Raw genomic sequence first — 26,802 nt, forward strand, 5'->3', positions numbered from 1 at the left:
TCTTTAGAATGTTAAGATGGTAGATTGATTTTCAGATAGTGAATCTTCCTTGCATTCCCAGGATTAAACCTTACTTAGCCCTGGTATATTATTCTTTTAATATATTGCTAGACTTCATTTGCTAATCTTCTGCTTTGTAAGGTAAAAGAGCTCACTATGGCATGAGAGGCCCGGAGCAGGCAGGAGTGTTATCATATAAAGCTTGGACAAAGTCCCATAGAGAACTCTCTGGAGGCTGTGGATGTGGCTCACATAGTATATAATCCAGTCAATGGACAAGTGATCATTAGTCTCACTACTACCAATAGCCAGGCATATGACACCCAAACTCATCTGTCAAATTAGGTAGCTGGAATCTATTACCGCTAAACTGCATTCATTCCAGCACTTCTATTCTGTGAGTCAATGCTTTTGGAGACTTAGTGATGGAAAACTAGAAGAGCTGGACTTTTTTTTTTAAGATTTTATTTTTAAGTAATCCCTACACCCAATGTGGGAGTCAAATACACAACCCCAAGATCAAGAGCTGCATGCTCCACAGGCTGAGCCAGCCAGGCACCCCAGAGCTGGACTTTTTAATGAGCCCACCAGTAACCTTCATTATCACCCTCACTCCCATACCCCTACAAAAAAATGAAATTATGATATATACTTTGAACTTTCCCAAGAGTTTGGTCTAGGCAGAATTGGAGTTTTGCTCTCTAGGTTCAACTGCTGATTGCTAGGAGCATCACTCTAACATGAACAACTCCTGCAGCTTTCGGTGGGCAGGGGACACTGTGTTTCTAGCAGGGCATCACTTGTAAGGCCATTTCTTTCTTTGTTAATAAGCAATGTTTTTTTTTAAATGTTTGTTTATTTATTTTTATTTTATTTATTTATTTATTTTTTAAAAATATTTTATTTATTTCTAGGACAGAGAGAGAGAGAGAGACAGCGTGAGCAGGGGAGGGTCAGAGAGAGAGGGAGTCACAGACTGAAACAGGCTCCAGGCTCTGAGCTGGCAGTCAGCACAGAGCCCGACGCGGGGCTCGAACCCACGAACAGCGAGATCATGACCTAAGCGAAAGTCGGACGCTTAACCGACTAAGCCACCCAGGCGCCCCATGTTTATTTATTTTTAGAGAGAGGTAGAGCATGAGCAGAGGAGGGGCAGAGAGAGAGAGACAAAGAATCCCAAGCAGGCTCCACACCATTAGCACAGAGCCCAACATGGGGCCCAAACTCACAAACCACAAGATCATGACCTGAGCCAAAATCAAGAGAGGGACGCTTAACTAACTGAGTCATCCAGGCGCCCCAGGACATTTCTGATTTGGTGTTTTTTTTTTTTTTTTAATTTTTTAAAATGTTTGTTTATTTTTTTGAAGGAGAGAGAGACAGTGTGAGCAGGTGAGGAGCAGAGATAGAGGGAGACACAGAATCCCAAGCAGGCTCCCGGCTCCAAGCTGTCTGCACAGAGCCTGACATGGGGCTCAAACCCATGAACTATGAGATCATGACCTAAGCCGAAGTCCGACTCCCAACCGACTGAGCCACCTAGGCACCCCAGGCCATTTGTGATTTCAGAGGTACCTCTTTGTAAACACATTAGTAAACCCTTTAAAAAACAAAACAAAACAAAACAATACTGGAATTTCAATTCATAATCTTGTTAAAATGTTCATATGGTCCTCTAACAAGGTGCTTCTCAATTTGCCTGTGGTTAAGGGCCAATTTTTTTTTCCTTTTATTAATCCACTGCAGAGGCATTGTTTTATAAACTATAATAAAATGAACTGCTAGAGAATGATATTTAAAAAACAAAGACATAATACGATACAAACTCAATTTTATTATTAGGATCAACATATATAAAATTACTTTCAAGATGTTAGAAAAGTTGCTAAATGTTTTCCCTCAATTTCTGTACACATCGCATCATAACAAGCAGCAGTTTGTGAACCTAAAATGGTTTACAGACTATACTCTGAGTAAGAGTCCTCTACAAAAATAAACCTTAATTTTCAACTGGCCGTTCTAGAAAACGCTCCAAATCCTAGGTATTACAGCTAAGATAGGCCCTAAAAATAATTTATGAATGAGAGACTTAAGATTTAGAAAGGTTAAAGTAATTTGTACAAGGCTACAAAGCCAGTTCGTGTTGGACCTGGGACTAGAAGTTGAGGGCACTATGTAAAAACATGAGCTTCTGAGCAGGATTCAAATTCCAGTTTTACAACTTAATGGCTGTGTGATAGATACTAAATTTTCAAAGCCTGTATTTTATCAGGTGTTAAAATAGGTGTTAGAGAATTAAAATAAATTACATTTAAAAACAAATAACAGTAGCTAACATTTATTGAGCATATACTATGTGTCAGGCACTGTGCTCGGTAATTTACATATATTATCTCATGTAATACATGTAAAATATATTGTACAATTCTAGTTTGTTAGCTCTGGAGTCCCAGTCCAGGATTCTTAATACTCTAGTTACTGTAAGTTCAGTTTATTTCCTGAGATTTAAGTAAATATCAAAAACTTAAAAGGCAAGCCTTCTATTTTTGATTACTAAACCTTAAAAGGGATAAAAATGAAGGATAGATGCTGAGATAACTAATGGTTATTATTTATGTAGGGTGCAATTTGGGACAGCTCTTTTAATTTCTGAGGGTTTCAGCTTTTCCCAAGGTATGCATAGTTACCAGAGACAGGAAGAGGCTTCCCTTTTTAAACAAATGATTGAAACATTCATCCTTTTTAGAAGAGATACAAATAACAACATTAATAGGAGCTACTATTTATTACCTTGTGCCATGCCATGTGCTAAGACTTTATATACCTTTTCTCTTTACTCCATTTTGAAGATGAAAATGAGACTTAGAAAGTAGATCTACCCATCAGCTAAGGCTGTACAACCAGCAAGTGGTGTAAATGGGAATCAAATCCAGGTTCATGTGACTCCAAAATCTGTGCCCCTAGCTATTCAACTCCACTGCTTCCTATGAAGCCAGAACAGAAAAGTTTCTGGTGTTCTGCTTCCTGGCTCAGCCTGCCTGGGGAATGAGATTCAATTGTCTAGATCTTCAGAAGAGTGAGGGGCGCCTGGGTGGCTTAGTCGGTTAAGCATCCGACTTTCGCTTGGGTCATGATCTCGCGGTTCGTGGGTTCGAGCCCCGCGTCGGGCTCTGTGCTGACTGCCAGCTCAGAGCCTGGAGCCTGTTTCAGAGTCTGTGACTCCCTCTCTCTCTGACCCTCCCCTGCTCACGCTGTCTCTCTCTCTCTCCTAGAAATAAAAAAAAAAAANAAATAAAATAAAAAAAAAAAAAAAAAAAAAGAAGAGTGAGAAAGCTGCCTGAGTCCTTCAGGGGAAAGGTGCCATGCTGCCGCTCATAGTAAGCAGGCTGATTAATTTCACAACCAAGGAGACATCTGATACCACTACCAAGCGGCCAAAATTCCTGCCCTGGAAGGCTGTCAACTTCAAGGCACAAACAGTCCAGTAAACAGAGAGTGCAGATCAGGTAGAGGGGTACTCTGAAGGTGACTGGTTCATGTTCCAAGATGGGAAAGAAAAAAAAAAAAAAAAGGAATGGTTACAAGGAGGGGAAATTCAACTCCCCATTGGAGAAAGAACACTTGGGATCCTTCTAGGACTAGGCCACCTGCTTCTAAAACTAAATCTGAGTCCTACTTCTGGCTGCATAAGAACAATTACAACAAGAATTATTAAAATATTTCTGAAGAAGCTCATGAACCACTTCAACACAAAGCAAAGTGAAATCCTTTAGAGATGTCTTGGTGGTACTCTGCTCATACTCTCTGTTCAACAGCAGTAAGCAGGGAGCTCAACTCCATATATAATGATAGTAAAACAGAGAAGTGTCAGTTTGGCCCTATAGCAATTTGAGAGTCTACAGATGTCCCCCAAGTCTCTTGTCTTTTTAAACGATAAGGTGACCTGTCTGAAAGGGAATATATCCTGACGCTGTTTTCTCTTTTTACGTGAGAGCCTGCCACCCTCTCTGATAATCTATGTCAAGGGTCTCAACAGTGGCATCAAGGACTGCCCTTAGACAAAAGGAAACACTTTCTTCTTAGCCTACAGGGGAGCAGTCACCAACCTCCCAGGAGGGTGGTGTTCTCAAGCCTGCAGCAGCCTTTTCTCATTTGGCCAGCATTGGGCTGGCACATTCCTGAGCCAAAATGCACACATAAGCTGCTTTCCCTGGTAGCGAAGCTCTTCACTCCTGAGTGATTCTTGTCAGGGGCGGTTGGGCATTCTCAATTGGATTACGCTGACAAGGAAAAAGGCCTGTGGTATATTATTTCAACACCATTTGGCTTCAGAAATGCCTGTCTCGACCCTTTTGCCCTCAGAGCCTACTTCTCCCTTCTTACTTTCTAGAGGGTCACCAGCCTGTTCCTATCCTTGCTCTTCATCCTGCAAATATTGGCTCATGTTCCTGGAGACTGAATATCGTCATTCACAAGGTAGATCATGTATAACAGACTAATAAGTCAGAGCATGATATAAACAGAAGTTCATTTACCCCTTTTGATACTTCTATATCCAGAGAGACACAGAACAAAATTATCTGAGCATAAAAAGCTTTTTGGTTTTTGGCTTTTCTGTTTATGCCTGCACATTCCATTTTAGGAGAAAGTGTTAGGTCCTCATATTCTACTTTTCTCACTATGCTATACCCAAGAATATTTCTTGTAAAAGACAAAGCAAGACTGGGAATGATCTACAAATGGAAATTTTGAGATACTGTCATTTCAGTAGGAAGGAACTGTGCTCTTTGTGGTCACTAAGGGGGACATCAAGCGTAGTGGTCCAAAGCATGAGCAAAACTAAACTTTGGTAAAGCCAGCAGCCTCTGGAGTATCTGCCACACCTGCTATACCTGTATCTTCAGACCTCAGATGGTCAGGTGGGGATTTAGATTTGACTTCGGGAACTGACCCGAAGGGAAGACTATTAAAGAACAGCTCTCAGAGAAATGCACTACCTTGCAGGCTTAAGGGTCAAACCCAGACAAGTCCTTGCAAATTTCTCTATACAATAGGAAAAATAAAATAAAGAAACGTCAAGTCTTGGCCTCTTACTATGTGACCTTGGGTAAAAGACTTCACTACTCTGGGCCACAGTTTTCTCACCCATAGAGTTTTCCTACGGAAGGTGGTGGTGGCAGTAGTTTCAGTGAATTCCTTAAGCCTCCTTTAGATCCTTAAAACTTACAAAAAGCAAAGTATAATTTGGGACTAAGTGCACATGAATGTAGATAGTCTGCTGTGAAGGCAGCCTGTGGGAAAGCAATTTGTCTAAGCTCTTGACAGTAGATCCTCTTTTTTCCTTTTCTTAAACAAATGCTTAGTTTCTCGAGGCACCATCAGACTTGGGACAGGGAAGGGAGGAGATTATCTTTGATAATATGACGGTGGCTTAATCACTATTACATCCAGATATAAGGTGGGTCCATGGGCCAGCTAGAAGATAATAGTACCAACCATTTACACTAAGAAAGGCAAATTATTTCTAATCCTTGATCTTTAAAAATTCTTTGGGAAGTATTCATTTTTTAGGCTGATTCTAGCCCTTAATGGCCAATCCAACATGAATAGCCAATTTAGCTTACTGCTAGAAGCTGCCATCTACCACCCTTACAAGAAGAATCCTCCTATTCTATTGTCCACTACAACAACTTTAAATTGACTCAGACATCAGTAACAGCTACACAGATTATTAAGCTTAATTGTTATACATAGATTATGTATTTTATCCTCTCAATAATCCTGAGAAACGGTATTACTGTTCTTATTTTACAGATGAAGAAACCAAGGCTTTAAGTGGTTAAGTGACTTGCCCAAGATCACACTATAAATGAAAGCAGCAGAATTTAGAGCCAGGTCTGTTCTGGTTTCCAAAGTCTATGTTCTTAAACACTGTATTATATTCTTAAATATTATGCCATGCTATTGCTATAGGTTTACTATTAGATATATTAATTAACTGTATGAGTTGGATGGCAAATAAAAATTTAAAACTCAAATATTCTGGAACTGAAGTTTCTTCTCTACCTTTCCTCCTCCCTAACCAATGACTAAACACTGTTAGTTATTGATTTTAGTACTGTCATGAGAATTAAGTATCAGGTTTGCCCAGGTTCCTTCCTAATCCAAGAGGAAGAGTGAGGCCCCTTTAACAAGGCCGGTAGGGCTAAATGAGGCCCACAGGGACTGGCCTCAAACGTATTGCAGAGGCCCGAGGACAGACTGATCCATCTGTCTTACTGAGAGCAAAGTTTGATGTGTATGAACTCTATAAACACTAGTTTTCTCCCTTCTAGAGGAAATTGGCACGTATTGAAAGGAAAGCAATTAGGTTGTAACATACAGGCAAGATAGAGATGCTCTGGTCCTTTACTCTGCCTTGCCATTTTCTGCATACATTGTTCAAGACCAAGCCCTAACTTAAGCAGGCAATTTGAAAGCCCAGGAGAAATTAAAAAACTTGTGTTACTATACTTTAAAACAGAACAATTCACCCCAACTTTATGCAGTCATTATACTTGGAGCAACTTTTTCAATCCTAATTCCTCTCATATTTTAGTAAAAAGTTCCAGTGTTTGATAACAGGAAGAGAAGACAATTATAGGTATATTATCAATTACCACTCTGTTCGGTCTCCTCTAGAGGCCCCAAAGGGGCAGTGAAAGGAACTAAAAAAGAACTAAATTCTTAATTAACATTAGCAAAGTCTACAGATATGGAAAAGAGTAAAGGGTCAATAGCCAAAACTTTTGGAGAATCAGAATCCCTAAAGAGTATCAATTATAGGCCTGGGAGCAATCTTTCCCTGTCCCTTAAGTGTACAGAATCCTGTTTTTCAAAATTTATTTTTACTTGTTTTACTTTTTACTTTTTCTTTTACTTATTTTTTCTTTTTTCTTATTTTTGAGAGAGAGAGAGACAGAGCATGAGCAGGGGAGGGGCAGAGAGAGGGAAGGAGAGAAAGAATCCCAAGCAGGCTCTGCAGGGTCAGCAAAGAGCCCGACTTGGGGCTCAAACTCCCGAAATTGTGAGATCACCACCTGAGCAGAAATCAAGAGTCAGACACTTAACCGAATGAGCCACCCAGGCACCCCCGGAATCCTATTTATTCACTTTTCTCTAACAGATGAAAATGGTTTCTACAGCAGCAGATCATAAATTCTTAGGACACTAAGACTAAGGAATCTTACTCTGCCTCAGCCACTCCTTGCACTACTGGGACTCATTAAGAATTTGATGATAAGAGGGGTGCCTGGGTGGCTTAGTCGGTTAAGCGTCCGACTTTCGCTTGGGTCATGAACTCGCGGTTCGTGGGTTTGAGCCCCACGTCAGGCTCTGTGCTGACTGCCAGCTCAGAGCCTGGAGCCTGTTTCGGAGTCTGTGACTCCCTCTCTCTCTGACCCTCCCCTGCTTACGTTGTCTCTCTCTCTCCTAGAAATAAATAAAAAAAATTAAAAAAAAAAGAATTTGATGATAAGGTACATTTACCATTTTACAGATGAGGAAAACAAAAGCATCAAAAACGTAACCCATAGGGACCAGGACAACTATTCTAACCACTTACATTCCTGTCTCTAAAGACATGTCTATGAGCTGGAGAATGAAAAAGAACATTTTTGGAAAAAGCAGTACTCTGAGAAGTTATGCTATTTGCTCTGAAAGGTGCCCAGGGAAACTTTTAGACAGCTGAATCTGGAGGAGCAATCCTAAAAGCATGGGGAAACAACCACGTTCAGAGTACATGCAACAGAACCCGAGTTCAGCCAACACCTGTTTCCCCAACAATAACTGTCTATCTATCTGTCTCTTATTTTATCCCAACTGCACACAATACAAAAGCTGCATTATTCTGGTAAAGTTGCATACCAGCTCAGAGTGTACAGTTAATGTTTTTTACAGCTCACATGTCTTCTTGTGATGGATGGCCATTTTATAATGAAATATTTTATGCTCAATCAACTTACAAATAGTAAGTTCCATTACATGCCATTAAAAATAAACCCCAATTCATGAAGACTCAGAAAGAAGTAAGGAACAAGAGTAGGGTGATTCCTGGAAAGAGAGGAGGGACCCAAGAATGAATCCTCTGTAACTCCTTCAATCCTAAAGAAGGTATAATCCTAAGGAGAATTTGGTCTAAAAAAAGGCATCAACTTCAACAAATGATGCTGGGACAACCGGACATCCATATATTTAAAAAAATAAAAAAAAATAAAAAAAAAAGGACCTCCAATGAGACATCATACATTGTAGAATAATTAATTCAAAAGAGATCACAGATATAAACAAAAAGCATAAACCTGTATATATTTTAGAAGAAAACATAGGAAAATTTGTGTGGCCTGGGATTAGGCAAAGAGTACTTAGATATGACACCAAAAACACAATGCACAAAAGAAAAAAAATTGATGCACCAGACTTCATCAAAAGTAAAAATGCCTGCTCTATGAGAGGCACCATTACGAGACTGAAAAGACAAGCTAGAGACTCAGAGAAAATATTTGTAAATCACTGTATTGCCAAAAAAAAGGACTTGAATCAAGAATGAATAAAGAAGTCTCTAAACTCAATAGTAAGGGGACTCCTGGAAGGCTCAGTTGGTTAAGCATCTGACTCTTGATTTCAGCTCAGGTCATGATCCTGGGGTTCGTGAGTTTGAGCCCAACATCAGGCTCTGTCCTGATGGTGCAGAGACTGCTTGGGATTCTCTCTCCCTCTCTCTCTGCCCCTCCCCTGTTTGTGACCACTCTCATGCTCATTCTCTCGCTCTCTCTTTCAAAATAAATAAACTTTAAAAAAAACCAAGAAAATAATCTCAACAGTAAGAAAACAAACAGTTCCGTTTAAAAAATGGGCTAAAGACTTGAACAGACATGTCCACTAAAAAGGATACATGGATGGCAAATAAGCACATGAAAAAGATGTTCGGTGTCACTTGCCATTAGAGAAATGCAAATGTAAACCAATGGAGATACCACTACCTACCTACTAGGATGGCTTAACTAAAAATACTGAAAATACCAAGTACAGGAGAGGATGGGCAAAATCCAGAATTCTCATCGCTGGTGGGAATGCAAAGTCACACAGAGACTGGAAAACAGTTTGGCAGTGTCTTATAAAGCTGGACATACACTTACCCTTTGACCCAGAGATCCCACTCCTGGGTATTTATCCTAGAGAAATGCAAACCAAAGTTCTTCATGCGAAAACCTGTACATGAATGTTTATAGCAGCTTTACTCAAAATTGCCTTGAACTGGAAAAGCCAAATAAATGTCCTCCAACTAGTGAATGGATAAACAAATTGGCACATCCATGAAATGGAATACCACTCAGCATTAAAAGGGAACAAACTATTGATCTATGTAACAGTTTACATGAATCTGAGAGGCATCATGCTAAGTGAAACACTAAAAGAAGTCAATCTTACTATGATAATGAAAAGAAAAATACCTATAGAAAGAATTGTAGTCTATGAATCTCAGCCTACTTCATACCAAGAACAGCAAACACGTGATGCAGCCCAAGAGTGCAAGAGGCCCTGCATTCCAAGAGTGAGGTCTGAAAATGTCCAGATTAGGTGTAAAGGAATGGCCACCTGTGAAGGTGGACCTAAATTCAGAAATGTCCTTTCCCCTCAAGGATCTGTGGAAAGGCTAGACTAGCATGGGGAGCTTATTTCTTCTCTCCCTGTATTCTTCTAACCAATATTAGAAAAGATTTAGAATTGGAACCTATTCTTCCAAAATCTTCAGTTGAAGCAGCCCTGTAATGACAGATTACACTTGTCAACTTTGACCCCACTCTGAGCATTCATGGTTAGAGAAAATACAGTTTGGTAAAATAAGTCATTTGGCTTTAGGTGCCCCCACCCTAGCATTCAGTTTCTTGCTTTAACCTTTGAGAATTAGTTCCCCAAGGCCTAGGTAGGATAGAGGCATTAAAAAATATAGAGAAATAATTTACCAGAGAATAATTTATCTCCCATAATATTTGACAAACAGGATACCAAATCCTACCTGGCTAAAGGCCTTTGGCAATAGTAACATCACTAAGGGAAGTGCTGACTTCTACTGCACATAGCTTCAAGGAAAAGAGTGGGGGTAAGAAGCAACGGTAAGGAAGGGCATTCATCTAACACACAGACTACCCTATGCTCAAGAAGCACTTGGGACCTAAAGGCCCCTCTACTACATAAACACGTACATCTAACTGCTTCAAATATATCAAGTCACAGTATATACACTATTATGTAGCTCTGTCCTGCAAACGTCTCTAATCCAGCATCCATTAGATTAGGTCTGAATTCTGCTGGCCAAGCCCCAGCCTCTCAGGGGGCTGGCATCAAATAGGGAGGCTGGAGTAGGGTTTCAAACACCTGTTTCAGCTTTTTAAGTGTCCAGTTCAGGCCACTGTTCTCTGGCAGCAGGAACCCTGATGATGTGGGTTCTCTTCTCCTGCCAAATCCTCAACTTAAAGAGCCTAGCTCCTCAGGGGAGAAAAAAGATGGGACTGGGTGTTACAGCCACTTTGAAAAACTATCTCTTTTAAAGTTAAACACACATCTACTCTATGATTCAGTAACTTCACTCTAAAGTATTTACCCAAGAGAAACTAAAACATACATTCACAAAAGGAATGTTTATAGCAGCCTATTCATAATGCACAAAAACTGGAAACAATCCAAATGTCCTTCAGTTAGAGAATGGATAAATACTCTGTGATTTACCTATACAATTGAAAACTACTCAGTAAAACAACAAACAAAACAAAAAAAGATCAAAACAAACAAAAAACTAGTGATACGTGCACTTAGAGGGATGAATTCTAATGTGCTAAGTGAAAAGAAAGAGTATATCCTGTATGATTCCAACTATATGAAATCCAAAAACAAAACTGATCTATAATAATAGAACACAGAAAGTGGTTTTGTGTGTATGTATGTGCTAGGGGAAATTTAAAGGGGACCTGAGGAAACTTTCTAGACTGTTTTTCTTAACACTCTGTATCTTTTTTTTTTGGTATGGTGGTTACAACGGGTTTCTATAAATATCAAAATTTATCAACTAAACACCTAAGGTCTGTACATTTTATTGTATACTAATTATACTGCATTTTAAAAAAGGGAAAGAATGCTGGGAATTTGGGGTAAGCCTCTCCTACTTGGCATTATTTGGAAAAATGAAGATACAGAACAGAAGAAACAAATTTGCTTCCCAACTCACCAGAGGCTAAACAGCCAGCTAAGCTGCCACTTCAGTGCCCCTTGGGCAACCTTTGGGGAAAGAAGAGATTTTCAGGTGGTAACTGACAAGCCCTTAGGGGCCCTGTTGCTTCCCAAAGGAGTGTCACTGAAATGTCTTCAACAGTGTTTACTTCCCCATTGCTAAGAGTATAATCAGAGTTCCAATTTAGAAGAAAGTTCACATATAACAAAAGCTAGGGCCTTAGTAATCACAACTCAGTCTTCAAAAAATTAAATTATAACCAGACTAACAGGACAAGTAGGTCAGCACTCTAGTTTCAGAACGGCCACTACTGTGTCAAGAGGCCTTGCATAAGACATGGCCTCTAAGCCACAGTGTTCTGTACAATGGACTAGAGGGCTTCTATGTTTCAATTTTAACTCTACCACTGTATGATTCAATTTGTGGGTTTGAGCCCCATGTTGGGCTCTGTGCTGACAGCTAGCTCAGAGCCTGGAACCTGCTTCAGATTCTGTGTCTCCCTCTCTGTCTGATCATACCCTGCTCATGGTGTCTCTCTCTCTCTGAGATAAATAAAACATTAACAAAAATTTTTGGGGGAAAAAAAAGAGTTAGATTCAGAGAGGAAAGCAACAAATCTAAGCTGTGAGAAGCTGCTTAAACGGTAAACCCAAAGTTTGCACAGGATAAAAGAAGAGTAAATATTCTCAAAGTCCAGTAGGAAGATTGGAGAAAAAATAAACAAATGTGTGTTGAGTGCCTTCTGTGTGCAAAGTATGCATTGTACTAGTAGGCAACTTGCACACATCATTTCATTAGTCCTCACAAGAACCCTATTAGACAAGTTTTTATCTCCCATTTTACAGATAAAAAATGGAGGTTCAAATAGGTCAAGTAATTGCGCAAGACCATCCAATGGCAGAGACGGGATCTGAACCTAGGTTTGTCCAACGCCAAAGTTTATGCTTTTTTTCACAAACATTTGGCAGGAAGTAAGCTAGAGATCCTAGATCTTCAAGGGGCCCTATGAAATCCTAGCATTTTCTCCTTGCAAATAGCTCATTTAATCTATCTTGGGTAGCCCCTGACACTACACAGAAAAAAGGGTTAAACCTACAGTTAAGAAGAGGAAATTCCCTGGAAAATTGAAACACATGCTGTGGCTCTGACTAAATTTCACACCCGTTCTGTTGAGCAACATCCATAGTGTGTGAAAAAAGATTCCTCCCACCCCCCTGCCCATACCCCTATCTTTTATGCATTCCATCACCTGCTGCCTTCCTTCAGACCAAGCTAAGGGGGAGGAAGGGAGGAGGACTATACATCTTTGCTTGGTGCATATTTAAGCCAGAAGTTAGTAAACCCAGGGTGGGAAGAAGTACTATGTGAAAAAGAGTAATATTTTCTTTTATTTCTACTTGAACTAGCATAAGAGGGAGCTCTTGTGACAAGCCATGATGAGAGAAGATGTTGGACTTCTGCTGGGGAGGAAAGGAGGAGGTTGTCCTTCCTGGAGAGTAGGCAGATTGAGGAGAACAAGTCCAATTTACACCTGTCCCCTTGTCTGGCATTCCATGATCAAGTGAACTCTGTATTTCTGTCCATGAGAGTTATGCCTCACCAAGGAGAACAAATGGGAAGGTGGAAACATTTTTGTTTTTCCTCTGCTACCCCGTTCAACCAGATTCCTGCGTATAATAATGAATATAGTTATTTGGTACTGGAAGTTGAATGGACAAAAAGATGGTTGTGGGAACCTAAGAGTTTAGAGTCATTACTTGGTATAAAAGAAGGAATTAAAAAAGAAGGTAGGAACAAATTCCATTACGATAATTAGTCTTCAAAAACAGTCCCATACAGGAGTACTTGAGGGAATCAGTTGGTTGAGCATCTGACTCGTGGGTTTTGGTTCCAGTCATGATCTTGTAGTTTCTTGGGTTCGAGACCTACATAGGGCTCTGTGCTGCCAGCGCAGGGCCTGCTTGGGATTCTCTGTCTCCCTCTCTCTCCTCCCTTCCCCTACTCACACGGTCTCTGTCCCTCTCAAATTGAATAAAAAAACTTAAAAAAAAATAGTTCCATATCTACCCCTCACAATCAAGAGGTAGAACTGGGGTGCCTGGGAGGCTCAGTCGGTTAAGCATCTGACTGCAGATCAGGTCATATTCTCACAGTTCATGGGCTCAAGCTCCACACTGGGTTCTCTGCTGTCAACACAGAGCCTGCTTTGGATCCTCTATGTCCCTCTCTCTCTGCCCCTTCCCCACTCGCATGTGCGCTCTTTCTCTCCCTCCTAAAAATAAATAAACATTTTTAAAAAGGTGGCAAAGATAGTAAGAGAAAAAAGGAGGTAGAGCTTATGTCTGCTCCTCTTGAATACAATCTATGAGTGCCTTGAAAGATACTATGTGGAGGAAATGACAATCTGAGACTTCCCACACCTAGGCACTAAAATGGCCTTGAAGCTTCCATTTCTTCCATTTTGGAGATCTGAACTGCCATGTACAAAGTATAAGCTACACTGTGGGAGACAGAGGTTATGAGGAAAAGCCCTGGGGACTGAAGCATCACGTCAAAAGAAGCCACATGGTGCCAGACATCCAAGCCACAGCCACAGCTGACTTTAACCACAGAGGAGACCCTGAGTGAGACCATTAGAAGAACTGCCCAGCTGAGCCCTAGTCGGCCCATGGAATTGTGAGATATAATAAAATGGTTGTTATTTTAAGCCACAAAAGTTTGGGGTGGTTTGTTATATAGCAATAGATAACTAAAACAGCTGGCTTTTGTTAAAAATGAAGCTGGTAGTTTTTTCATCCTGGCTGGGCAAGTAACATAAACTACATTGCAGGAATGCAGGAAAATCTATCCAATTTTAGTTAAAATAAAAGGAATTTATAATGGGGGAGGGGAGGGAAAGAGTCCCATTCCCATTAGGAAATGAAAATAATACCTAATAATAAACTAAAGAAATTTATGGAGGAAAAAAGAACCTACAAATTTTACTAGACTCACAAAAGAAGTCTTGACCAAATGAAGAAGCCATAGCATGTTCCTGGTTTGGAAAGCCAAATATATTATAAAGATGTCAATTCTCCCTATAGTAAGTTATGTTTTTGAATCAAAATCCCAATGGGAATTTTAAAAAGAACTTAAGTGACCTTGTATATGAAAGAATAACCAGATAAGGATAGCCAGAATATTTTTTAAAATAACTAATGACAGGGGCGCCTGGATGGCTCAGTCGGTTAGGTGTCCAACTCCTGATTTCCACTCAAGTCATGATCTCACAGTTTGTGGGTTTGAGCATCATGTTGGCTCCGTACTGACAGTGAGGAGCCTTTTTGGGATTCTCACTCCCTCTCCCTCTCTCTGCCCCTCCCTGCTCATGTTCTCTTTCAAAAATAAATAAACTTAAAAAAAAAGACAAAGTAACTAATGACAAAAAATATGCAATATCATCTAAAAATGCATACTCGGGGTGCCTGGGTGGTTCAGTTGGTTAAGTGTCCGACTTTGGCTCAGGTCACGATCTCACAGTCCGTGAGTCTGAGCCCCGTGTCAGGGCTCTGTGCTGACAGCTCAGAGCCTGGAGCCTGCTTCAGATTCTGTGTCTCCTTCTCTCTCTCTGCCCCTCCCCCACTCACTCTCTGTCTCTCAAAATTAAATAAAGGCATAAAAAATATTTTTAAAAATGCATACTAAAGCTGTAACAAGTATACTACCAGCAAAAGAACAGGCAGGACAATATACAATATATATGATAAAAGAATACTCTCTAGATAGTTCTGTAACACATGGTTAATTATTATAGGGTAAAAGTTAAATTCCCCTTTCATTTCACTTAATAAAATAAATTCTATTTTGATTAAAGGAAGATACTTTTTCACTAAACAAATATCTATAAGCACCAACTCTGTGCCAGTCACTGGGGTAGGTAATAGGTGAACAGTGCAATGCAATCCCTGTCCCCATGGAATTTCCTGGGTAGTGGAAGAGAAAGACATCATGAAAACGCTCACACAAGTATTATGAAGGAGAAGTCCAAGATGCCAAGAGTTTTCAAGAGTTAAATATAAAAACCAAAATATATGGTAGGTAGAATAAAGTGACTTAAGGTGAAGAGAAAGTACTGAATGAGATTTGCCAACACATTCTTAGCAGAAGGAAATGGAAGCAGACCTGAAACAGCTGAATAAACTATTGCCTTTAAAGAGAAGCACCAAATGAGAAATAAGCTCTGAAATGGGAGGATAAGGTTGGAGGTAAGAAAATAGGAGGACCAGGTCAGAAAACAGAAAGAAAAAAAAAAAATGGAAAAAGGGGAAATCACTGAAGAATATGAGATCCCCTAAAATCAAATAATATGATTTTCTAGACCAAAAGGGCCCTCACTAAGAACCTACCACAATGAATAAAAAGAGACCCACACTAAGTGTTTTAGAACACTGGGAACAAAGAGATAGAAAAAATGTCTAGTTCAAATACAAAAGACTAAGAATCACTATGGCACCAGACTACTCAAGATCAACACTGGAAATGAGAAGACAAAGAAGCAAAGCCACCATGTTCTAAATGAAAATAACTTCCCAACTAAGCCTGACCGGGGCTCAGTCCCACAAATGGTGAGATCCTGACCTGAGCTGAAATCAAAGAGTTGGACACTTAACTGACTGAGCCACCAGATGCCCCGACCCCCAAACTAGAATTCTATATTCTGTCAAATCTTCAATGTAGTGTCACCATAGAATAAAAATAGTTACAAATCTGCAGGGCCTAAAAACAATTATATCCCAGGTATCCTTTCTCAGGAGACTTTGGAGAGTGTTTTTGTTTTTGTTTTGTTTTTAAACCAAAATAAGACAGTAAACAAGGAAAAGGTGGACACAGAATCCAGGAAAATGGAGTCTACAGAAAAGTGGAGGGAAGTTCCAGAGTTCTGCCTAATGCCTAGAGAGCAACAATGCAGAATGGAAGATGAGGATGGGAGACTCTAAGAAGGATGCCTCCAGGAAGAGATAAAAATGGAATAGAAGAGCTGTGTGTTTGGTCATGTGTAAAATAGTATTCAGATAATTTTAATAACTGTATTGTAGAGCTTGAGAAGAAATAGCGATAGTAACAAAACTAAGCATTTTTTAAAATGTTTATTTCTTTCTGAGAGAGAGCAAGAGAGAAGCACAAGCAGGGAAGGGGCAGAGACAAAGGGGGACAGAAGATCTAAAGTAGGCTCTGTGCTGACAACAAAGAGTCCAACACGGGGATCAAACTCACGAACCATGAGATCATGACCTGAGCCAAAGTCAGACGATTGACTGACTGAGCCATGTGGGCACACCAGCATATATATTTTTCCCCCAGCATATTTTTTGAGCAGAGAGGAATACTTGAGTGGGTAGTGCAGAATACTTAAGATCTTAATAAAACAAAGACTGGATACTGGTTTAACCAACTGGAGAGAAAACAATATTGGGAGGATAGAGGGAAGGAAAATGGAAATATGAAGTACTGCAAAAGTGGTCTCTCTATGTTTACAAGTAAGAAGTCAACAGATACTCTTCAAATGTAAAAATTTTAAAGAAAGGTGGTATCAGCATATTATTTAGAAATAAAGTAAGTATCTAAACAAATAGCTAAAAGACTTTAGGGAGGGACTTTAAAAGCTGGGTGTGAGGGCAGCACTGGTTATTTGCCTTGTAGCACTACTTGACTTTTTAAAACTATATTATATATTGCCTAGGGGCGCCTGGGTGGCTTAGTCGGTTAAGCGTCCGACTTTCGCTTAGGTCATGATCTCGCGATTCGTGGGTTCAGGCTCTGTGCTGACTGCCAGCTCAGAGCCTGGAGCTTGTTACGGTCTGTGACTCCCTCTCTCTCTGACCCTCCCCTGCTCACGCTGTCTCTCTCTCTCTCTCCCCTAGAAATAAATAAAACATTTAAAAAAAAAACCAAAAGTATATATTGCCTAAATGGAAGTAAAGATAATAAAAAGAATCTATCATTAGGAAATAAGAGCAATAGGCAAAGAATTCTGTATAGACAGTTATACTATACCACTTATAATATTGAAAACTGGAAATAATCTAAATAACCAATGACAGGAAACCATTTAAATGAAGTCTGAAACATTCATACAATGAATATCATTAGATTTTGTTTTCTTTTTTTTTTTTTAAATGTTTTATTTATTTCTAGGAGAAAGAGAGAGAGACAGCATGAGCAGGGGAGGGTCAGAGAGAGAGGGAGTCACAGACCGAAACAGGCTCCAGGCTCTGAGCTGGCAGTCAGCACAGAGCCCGACGCGGGGCTCGAACCCACGAACTTCGAGATCATGACCTAAGCGAAAGTCAGACGCTTAACCGACTAAGCCACCCAGGCGCCCCTAGATTTTGTTTTCTAAGAGTGTGCAATGACATGGCAAAACGCCCTTAATATGGCAAAAGAAAAAAGAGGCAAGGAGTGCCAGGGTGGCTCAGTCGGTTACGCACCTGACTTTGGCGCAGGTCATGATCTCGTGGTTCATGGGTTCAGGCCCTGCGTTTGGCTCTGTGCTGACAGCTTGGAGCCTGGAACCTGCTTCGGATTCTGTCTCCCTCTCTCTCTGCCCCTCCCCCACTCCGTTCTGTCACTCTTTCAAAATTAAATAAACATTTAAAAATTTTTTTAAAATAAAGAGGATAAAAAACATAAAACACGATCCTAATTTTGCTGAAGGATATTAATGTGTGTGTGTGCACATATAAAAAGAGATCAAATAATAGTTATTTTGAGATGATTAAACTATATAGATGGTTTTTATTTCCATATTTTATACTCTTAATACGTTTTAAGTTTAATTATGGGGGAGGGAGGGGCTGAGAGAGAGGAAGGGAGAGAATCCCAAACAGGCTCCGCATTCAATGCAGAGGCTGACATGGGGTTTGATCCCACAATCACGAGATGATGACCCAAGAGAATATCAAGAGTCAGATGCTTAACTGACTGAGCCACGTAGGCACCCCTTAATATTTTTGAAAGCAAGTCAGAAGAAAGGGAGAATTAGGCATACTAAATCAGAGTGTGATGCAATATTACTCAGTTTTAGTAAAACTCACCCAAAACTTAATATGAATACTGATTTTGTTGTTCACAAACAGCTGAGAATGATTTTTTTAATGTAATATTCTCGTTTTTAGAAAATTAAAAATAATCATAAAAACTTCGCACTTCTAAGATCACTGAAACAATACTGGCCTTTCTGGATTTAAACCCTTCATCTTCTCCTTCAACAAATACTATTTCGTACCTCCTGTGGGGCCTGGCCCTATATGCTAGACTTTGGAGCTACAAGGGTAATATCCAAAGTTCTTCCTTACAGACTATAGACTATACTAGCTTGTATGACCATGGCGGGGGTGTGTGTCTTAATCTCTTCATTCTCCTGTCTATCTATGGAACTGGAAATGACAATACAGATCTGAAATTAATGACTATGATCTCTAATTGTCAGGCATGTCAAGTGTTCTACTTGTTAACTAGGGCACAGTTTTAAATCTGTAGCTCACACAGGACTTGAGCGGTGGTTCTGTTCCTAAAGCTTGTTGAAGAGTTGCTAATACTGGGATGAGATGGGAGCATGGAGAAAGGAGCAGGGGAAGACAACAACTAAAATTACCAAGAGATATAAGCAGGCAATGTCCTCATCTAAACTATACTCAAAAACTAGTAAGTAGAACCTCTCACAAATATGATCTAAACATAGAAGTAACTGACAAAAGACTGTTGTCCTTATTTGGATAAGAATTGGCATGTTACTTTGAAATAAAGTAAATAAACAGAATGACAAAACTGAAGAGTACAAGCAATGAAGAGGATTACCACTGCCCACCCTGCAGTACTACTAGGAAGTACTATTTGCCCTCACGGTGTGCAAGATCCCTATTCTGGGTTAGTTCTTATCTACTGGTTCAGGGTACACATGTCTCTGCTTTTATGGCAGTACCAAAACCAAGGTTTGCCTCTCTACTCACTTTCTTAATTTCAGCAAAGGTAACTATACTTTATTTCTTGCTACCAGAATTAATCTTGCCCTTCTTGGTACTTCCAGAGTGCTGTTGCTTTAGTATAGCATTTTCTGGTTTATGGAATAGCTAACCATAGTTTGTAAGCTGGCAGAAAGGGATAAAGCTTTTTTGCTTTTGTGTTAACCAGAAGACCTACTAGAGGGCCATGAACACAGCAGAATTCAACCAATGTTTTTGAATTAGTTGAAAAAAGGTCCCAGGGAAGTACTACTGAAATCCACACTCCAATCTTCCTATCAACGATTTCTTGTCATTTCCAGGGGAAACTGGTAAAAAATAATGTTTACAAGGAATAGGGCAGCACCTGAACAGAAGGTCCCCCCATATGTAACCAGTGGCCAATGGCCAAGAGTGAGAGTTTAGAGAAGTAACATCTCTAAGAACAGCCTGCCAATAGTGATGGAAAGCAGCCTAAACTGAGGTGGCTGTACTGGGAGAGGAAATGGAGAAGAGGCCATTTTGTGCTCTTTGGGGAAAATGTTAATGAGAGGTTTCACAAATGTCAGACTTGCCTGATTAAACGAAGCCAGCTAGGTAGATGTTTTTCATATTAATGCCATCTCTGCTAAAAGAGCAAAGTGGGGGAATAGAAAGAGGTTTGAGAAAGGAAAATGATAAACCTCAATTATTTACAAAAGAAATTAGGCTTCTACTAGCTTAGGCAAGGATATCAGAACTGTTAGGCAAAGAACAGAACTGTTATCTGGAAGGCTTGGCTGCTCTACCTCTTTGCCCCTTTCAAAAAGAAAAATTTAAGCCCTGAAGTCAGAGGAGGAGATAGACTAGTATGCCCAGTGCCCTGCCTAGAATGTCTACTGACTGAGAACTCAAAGAATCTAAGCAAGTTAAGTCATAGAGAAAGTTCTACTTGAATACTCTTAAAACTTAATGGAAGAAAAAGTATAGGAGGAAAGTCATAAAGACATAATTGTTATGTTCAAGGGATTTCTTCCTCCTTAGTTTGGACCTATGTCTTTAGAGTTTTTGTAGTTTCTGCCACTTAAATTAAAGACTAGGGGTGGGCAAACACTGTTGATTAGAGAGCTCAGCCTCCTTTTACCCTTGTTTCTCCCCAGTTCAGCCCGCAATTGTGTCCCAATCAGCTAGCATTAATACAGATACACAGAGGTATTTATTTGCTGCTGATTCCGCCTGGCTGTATTCAGGCTCGATCTCCATGTGTATTTAATAAATCACACTAGTTAGGTGGACAGGATTAGTTCCAAGTCACCTAATGACTATATCATGAACTGCAGCATTAAAGGGATTAATATTAATCTGAGCCGTTGCTGTTCAGTGGGAAAGGCCAGTCTGTTTTCCAACAGGAGCTCTAGCAGGCAAGAAATCCTCAACAAGACCAGAAAGATTAATGAGGGCTTCTACATTCTGCCTGCAAATCTTCACCTACCAAGGGTGTGGGGTGGTGAATCCCAGCCCAGACAAGATCATAAATAACCCACAATATCACAAGTATTTGGGGCAGCTGAGCCCCAGCAAGGGAGGGCCAGCTAGCCCTCTGCATCTTCTCCTCCTGTAACCCACACCACCGAAGTGGCACAAGAATTTTACAGGCCCACACAGCGGCTGGTTTTGTTTTCTTTCACATTCACATAAGGGCCCACACCTCATAAATCACTTTCTTATTCAGGAAAAGAAGAGTACTAACTAACTGCAGTGTGGACTTCTACGCATGCAGAAGAACATGAAGTATAGTGTCACTTCTCTTAAGTTGGGAAAATAACCTGCCCTTTCCAATACAAGGAGCCTGCTTTCGAGTCATGAAATCTTTCCGTTGCCCAGAGGCACAATTCCTCTTCATGAGCACCCACAGTAGACTACACTTGCACAGGCCTCTGAAATGCACATTCAGAATTACTTTCTTAGTCTTGCTAAAGTGAGCACTCACTAACCACAACCATATCCACAGGACACCACAGGAACCAGGATTTCCTTGCACCTTGGTCCTAATTTCACCGTTAGGAGACCACCAAGATGAGCCTAGGCAAGCATTGAATCTCCACAGGACAAGGCGCATCTTTGTTTGCCTGGCTTGGAAAGCAAACTAATGGTGCCAGTATGAGATGCAGAGAGAATGCAACAGGCACTATTAAACTCAATTTATTGGATATCTGTTTCTTCCTCAGTGATTCTGCAGGCATCTGAGGAAAACACCTGGAGTGGAGTTTCATGAGCAGAGTTGTTTATGCTAGAGAAACCAAACTGAAAGAGCTGCTTCTACCTTACAGCATCTCACTTTCATAGTTTGGAACACCAAAAGTATGGGTTCACTCTAACTAATGACTCTTTAAACTGGACAGACAACAGTGGATCAGCTGCCAGCCCCCCCCTCCCCCCTGCAGTGGGTGAGAATGCCAGCTATAACAGTTAGGCCCCCCACCACCAGAGGTTATCGAACTAAAAGCTAAACTTCACTGGCATTAAAACATAAGTGAACCGAGGGCCTGGTGCCAGGTTACCCGAAGTTTCCAAATGCTTGCTAAGCTACCAAAGCATAAACCTGCCTGGCTGCAGCTGAGAAGAGAAGAGACCCTTTAAGTGCATCATACTTCAACCCCTCAGCCGAGTGAGAGCTGAGAGAAACTTAACATTTTCTGTTTGTAAACATTCCATCATACTTACAGGAGGGATGTCTAAAAGTGGGGCCCGCTCAAGCTCTTCACTAACAAAGCGCTGGATCTCTGTTTTCCAGTTAAGATGCAAGGGAAGAAAACCCTCTTATTAACGGGGAAATGCCTTGACAAGCTAGAGAACCTGTTAGTTCTTAGTTCCACTGGAGTAGTTCAACTTCGGGGAAATGCACAGAGCACAGGAATGGCTGGCTCTAGAGCCAACAAAGGCAGTTCACCTGGGTGGGAACAGAAGAAAATTAGGCCCATATCCACAATTCATGTTTTCCTGACAGCCAGGCTAGTTAAGCATGAAGTTCCCGTGGGATGGATGGACCTAAGTGACAGAGGCTTTCTCATCACCCTTACCAAACCAATGAATACTCAGCAGCTGCCATCCAACATCTAAGCCTCATTCTCCACAAGACAGACAAACAGCAATAGCAGCATGTGATCATCCTGAAGAGAAAGATGGGGATGCACAGCAATTTTTCTTGATAGTCGCAAAAGGCTCAAGTCTCTTTCCACCTACATTCCGTGTACTATTTATTCACTTTCTCCTCCCCTGCAGTGTCTCTCCTGGTTCTGAGAAAACTAACCACCACACGCATAGGTTCCAAAGCCCTTTCTTCACAGACAAGTTTGCCCAATTTAAGGCTCAAGCAGGTGGCCTCAGGACAGCTGAGGCCTTAATCAGAAACGTTACCATGCTAAGATCATGTGTGTACAACCACAGCAATCTGCTTAGAGCTTCAGCCTCAATACAGAAAAGAAATATTTATAGTTCTTAAAAGCTCCTGTCTCTTGCCAGACATTCTTGTACTTCTAATAAGTCCTGAAACCATCAGAGGAAAGGTGCTTCCCAGACACAAGGAACCTGTTACCTAAGCCTACGGGAAGGGGATTCCTGCAAGCGGCAGTAAACGTTCTTTCCTCAAAGCACTCTCTAAAGGAGAGTACCCTGCACACTGCTGAGTCCCCAGGCCATCATGTACACAGGAACAGGGCCATCCAGTGAGATGCATCAGGCTCCAGGAATGCTGAAGTCTACATATTTGCCATTCAACACCAAAATGGCTTTTCAAGTTCAATCAGCTATAAATGTTGCTTTGTTTTAATTTTCCACTGAACTTCCTGGAACCTATTATCCAACTGTCAGGGATGTATATTTAGCAAGAGCAACATGGCCTCTTTGCCGCTGCCCCACTGCTCATGTCACCTCTAATAAATAGAAAATCAACCCCTTCCTCAACCCCTGCTCAAACCCCCATGGCTTGGGGCTGATAAAGAGCAGCCTTGTGTAGAGGCCAGAGACTGACCAATCCCCCCCGCCAGTTACCTGCAAACTCCAAATCTCTTTTAGGTTAATGCGGCTGCAAGGTTTTCTAACAGCCCCAGGAAAAACCGCTAGCGCTTGTAGTCATCAGAATACAAACATGCATGCATGTCTCTATTTTAGGGGATGCCAGTAGTAGAAATGACTTAACAGAGGCCAGAAATGTAATGCAGATTAATAGGGAACTCAACCAATACAGGCATAACTGGCTGAAATATTCAAGGCTAAAATACCATATTTAATAGAAAAGATTTGAAAAAAAACAAAATCAGGACTAAGACTAACCAGGGAAGATGTACAACTTCAGTTTCATGTCAGGAAGCTAGTTTGAAAATATAACCTCCTCTTAGTCAAGAGAACACAAGGCACAACTTTTTCCATTCTGCCAAGATGCTTTTGCCTCTTCAAGCTACTGACATTTTTTACTCTTACATCAAACAGTAATAGACTAGACTTGAATGAAAAACACGTGTACCCTACCACTTTTCCAATTCACCACTTCCACCCACTGCAAATCCACCTAAATCCCATAACTATCCACATGGCCTCTTTCCAGTTCCACCATATCCAACACAGCTCTTTAAGGCCAACAGAAAAGATGAGGCCTATATATATTTAAACTACAGGTGATCGCATTTTCCTAAATTATACAAATATAAACCAAGAATCATAAAATAAGATTTTTCTATAACCCAGAAACACAGAATAAATTAAACTAGAATTGAAGGCAATTTAGTGATAAATTAGTTTGTGATTAAAGCTTTATGACAGCAGATCTAGAATAGGGAGAAAATTCAGGACTTCTTGCAGGTGTATTTTTTCCAAAATGTATCTTGCCCTTCAACCCACAACTAATAATGAATCAAGTTCCAGATTCATAAACAAGGACACATAAAAATGATAACTAGAAACCAAAAATTCTCTAAAAGGCCCCACAAAAACCTAGCCTAATCTGTACAAGAGCTGCTAATCCTACATGGAAGGTGGGCAAGCAATATCTTACTTGCGAACAAAGACAGGAGGCAAAACCAAGAAAAGCCACAAACCGAACTGCATAAAGAGAAATAGCAAGCTTCACATATGTACAATCTTTGGAGCGTGACTCTGATAGGGGAATAAATTAGTATCAGGGTAAATAGTACCCCTTCTCTTGGGTAAATAGTACACCTTGTCTTGCCATTTTATTTTAGTGATCTTACCTTCATTTCCCCAAAGGCCATCTTATTGGTACTGATAACCAAAATAATATATACCATTGCATCCATAGATTTAACATTTACTATTTAAGAGTGACTCTGAAGATCCAAGACAAATTACAATTAATAACTTTTCTGTGCTCGTGTCAGCAGGACATATACAATTAATAACTTTTCTCACACACAAGTTTGAATCCTGCTCTAATGCTGATTCTTCAGCATCTGCAAATTTAAGCCCTGCCTCCCCTTTTAAGGAAATGTTAAAGTACATAACATCATTAAGTGTAGTTCAATTTTCACAAATTTAACCATCCATGTACCCAGGACCCATATCGGGACATAAAACATTACCCGGATCCAGAACAGAAGTGCCTATCATGACTTCTTCCAGTCACAATCTCTCCAAAGGTAACCATCCATTATGTTGACCTCTATTGTCACTGATTTGCTTTGCATAATCAATATAAAGCATTTAATGTATAAATGGTATCATGCAGTATGGACTCCTTTGTATTTGGCTTCTTTTGCTCAATATTACATTAGAAAAATTCATCTGTTCTATAATATGTTGTAGTTCACTAATTTTCCTTGCCGTACAGTATTCCATTGAGAATACAGTATGCCAAATGAGAGCATACCACATTTTATTTATCCATTTTTATTTCTGTTGGGACATTTGGTAGTTTCCTCCTTTTGCCTTCTATGAACAGCACTGGTATACACATTGTTATACATATCTTTGGTGAATGTATTGTATAAATTCTTATTGGGCATACCCCTACATATGGAATTGCTGGCTCACAGGATATAGGCATTACCAGCTCGTTTTAATCATTCTGTTCTATGTCTAGTAGTACTGAATTTCTCTAATGACTAATGAAGTTGAACACCTTTTCCTATGTTTACTGACTGTTTAGATATCCTCTTTTGTGAACTGTTTAGATATTCTCTTTTGTGAGGTATCTGTTCAAGTCGTTTGCCCATTTTTCTGTTGGAAAATCTGCCTTTCTCTTACTAATTTATACATGTTCTTAAAGACTTCTTTATTTGCCAAGCCTGGTGGTTTGTGAGTATCGTCAGGAATATTCCTCTCAAACATCAGGAGTTTACTGTGTTTCATATATGTCTCTATCATGCTCTGAATAAAACCCAATTCCAATTAAGCCTGTAGTCCAATTTTAAACTAGCAGTTCCAACTCCCATTCTATCATCCTGAGTCCCTTGGCATCTGAGAATAGCAGGAAGTACTAAAATGTCAGGTCCCAGTAAGAGCTACAAATCATCTTCCCAATATAACAGGGACAAAGCGTAAAGAAATCGAAAGAGAGAAAGCAATACTCTTCCTGGGATGAAAGCCCCTCTAGCGCACAGACCTGATTAGTAAATGGAAATTCTAGATAGCCTCTGAATAGAATCCTTTTCCACCTTTCAAATAATTTACAGCTTAATGTCAGCTAAACTTAGTAACTTCTCCCATTTGTCCATGGCAAGGAGATTCTTGGCTGGCTTTCCACAGTGATTACGGGCCTTCTCATAGATCCTTGAAATATGATGTGGCCATCAAAATGTCAGCACTTACCTGCTGCCCACACTTGGGACACATGTTTCAGCTCTCAAGTCAGTAACTGATAAAATGAGGAAACAAGACTAGCTTCAGATCTGATTCAAGAACAGATAATTGGTAATTCTTGAATTAAGAACATTAAGAACTATCTAAAGTAAAAGTCCCTCCAGATCAATACATAGTGTGGAAGAAGCAGCATTAATAAATAGGAGGATCCAAGTAGTGAAAAAGTAGTAATTCTGCTGATAACACCACCAATGCTCAGAAACCAATGATTTTCCACTTCTATTTTTTTTTTTTTTGTTTTGTTTTACTTATTTTTGAGACAGAGAGAGACAGCACGAGTAGGGGATGGGCAGAGAGAGAGGGAGACATAGAATCTGAAACAGGCTCCAGGCTCTGAGCTGTCAGCACAGAACCTGATGCGGGGCTCTAACCCACAAACCATGAGATCATGACCTGAGCCGAAGTCAGATGCTCAACGAACTGAGTCACCCAGATGCCCCTGATTTCCCACTTCTAACTGAATTAAGGAGTATAATAGAATTTTAGAGTTATAAGGAAACAAACATTCATCCAGCCCATTTCCCACTGTGTGTGTGTGTGTGTGTGTGTGTGTGTGTGTGTGTGTGTAATGATACTCAAGAGAGGTTAAGTCATCCAGCCCATTTCCCACTGTGTGTGTGTGTGTGTGTGTGTGTGTGTGTGTGTGTGTGTGTGTGTAATGATACTCAAGAGAGGTTAAGTCACCCAAGATCATGCACATAATTC

At 40.3% G+C, this 26,802-nt stretch overlaps 1 protein-coding gene across 4 annotated transcripts in view; it reads right to left on the bottom strand.

Annotated features, from left to right (window-relative positions):
- The window catches only part of GBF1 (golgi brefeldin A resistant guanine nucleotide exchange factor 1), a 121,853-nt gene that overhangs the window by 38,116 nt on the left and 56,935 nt on the right, over nucleotides 1–26,802 (bottom strand). The window lies entirely within an intron of this gene.

Source organism: Hyaena hyaena, unplaced genomic scaffold (genome assembly GCF_003009895.1).
Source record: "Hyaena hyaena isolate Hyena2069 unplaced genomic scaffold, ASM300989v1 scaffold_233, whole genome shotgun sequence".
NCBI lineage: Eukaryota > Metazoa > Chordata > Mammalia > Carnivora > Hyaenidae > Hyaena > Hyaena hyaena.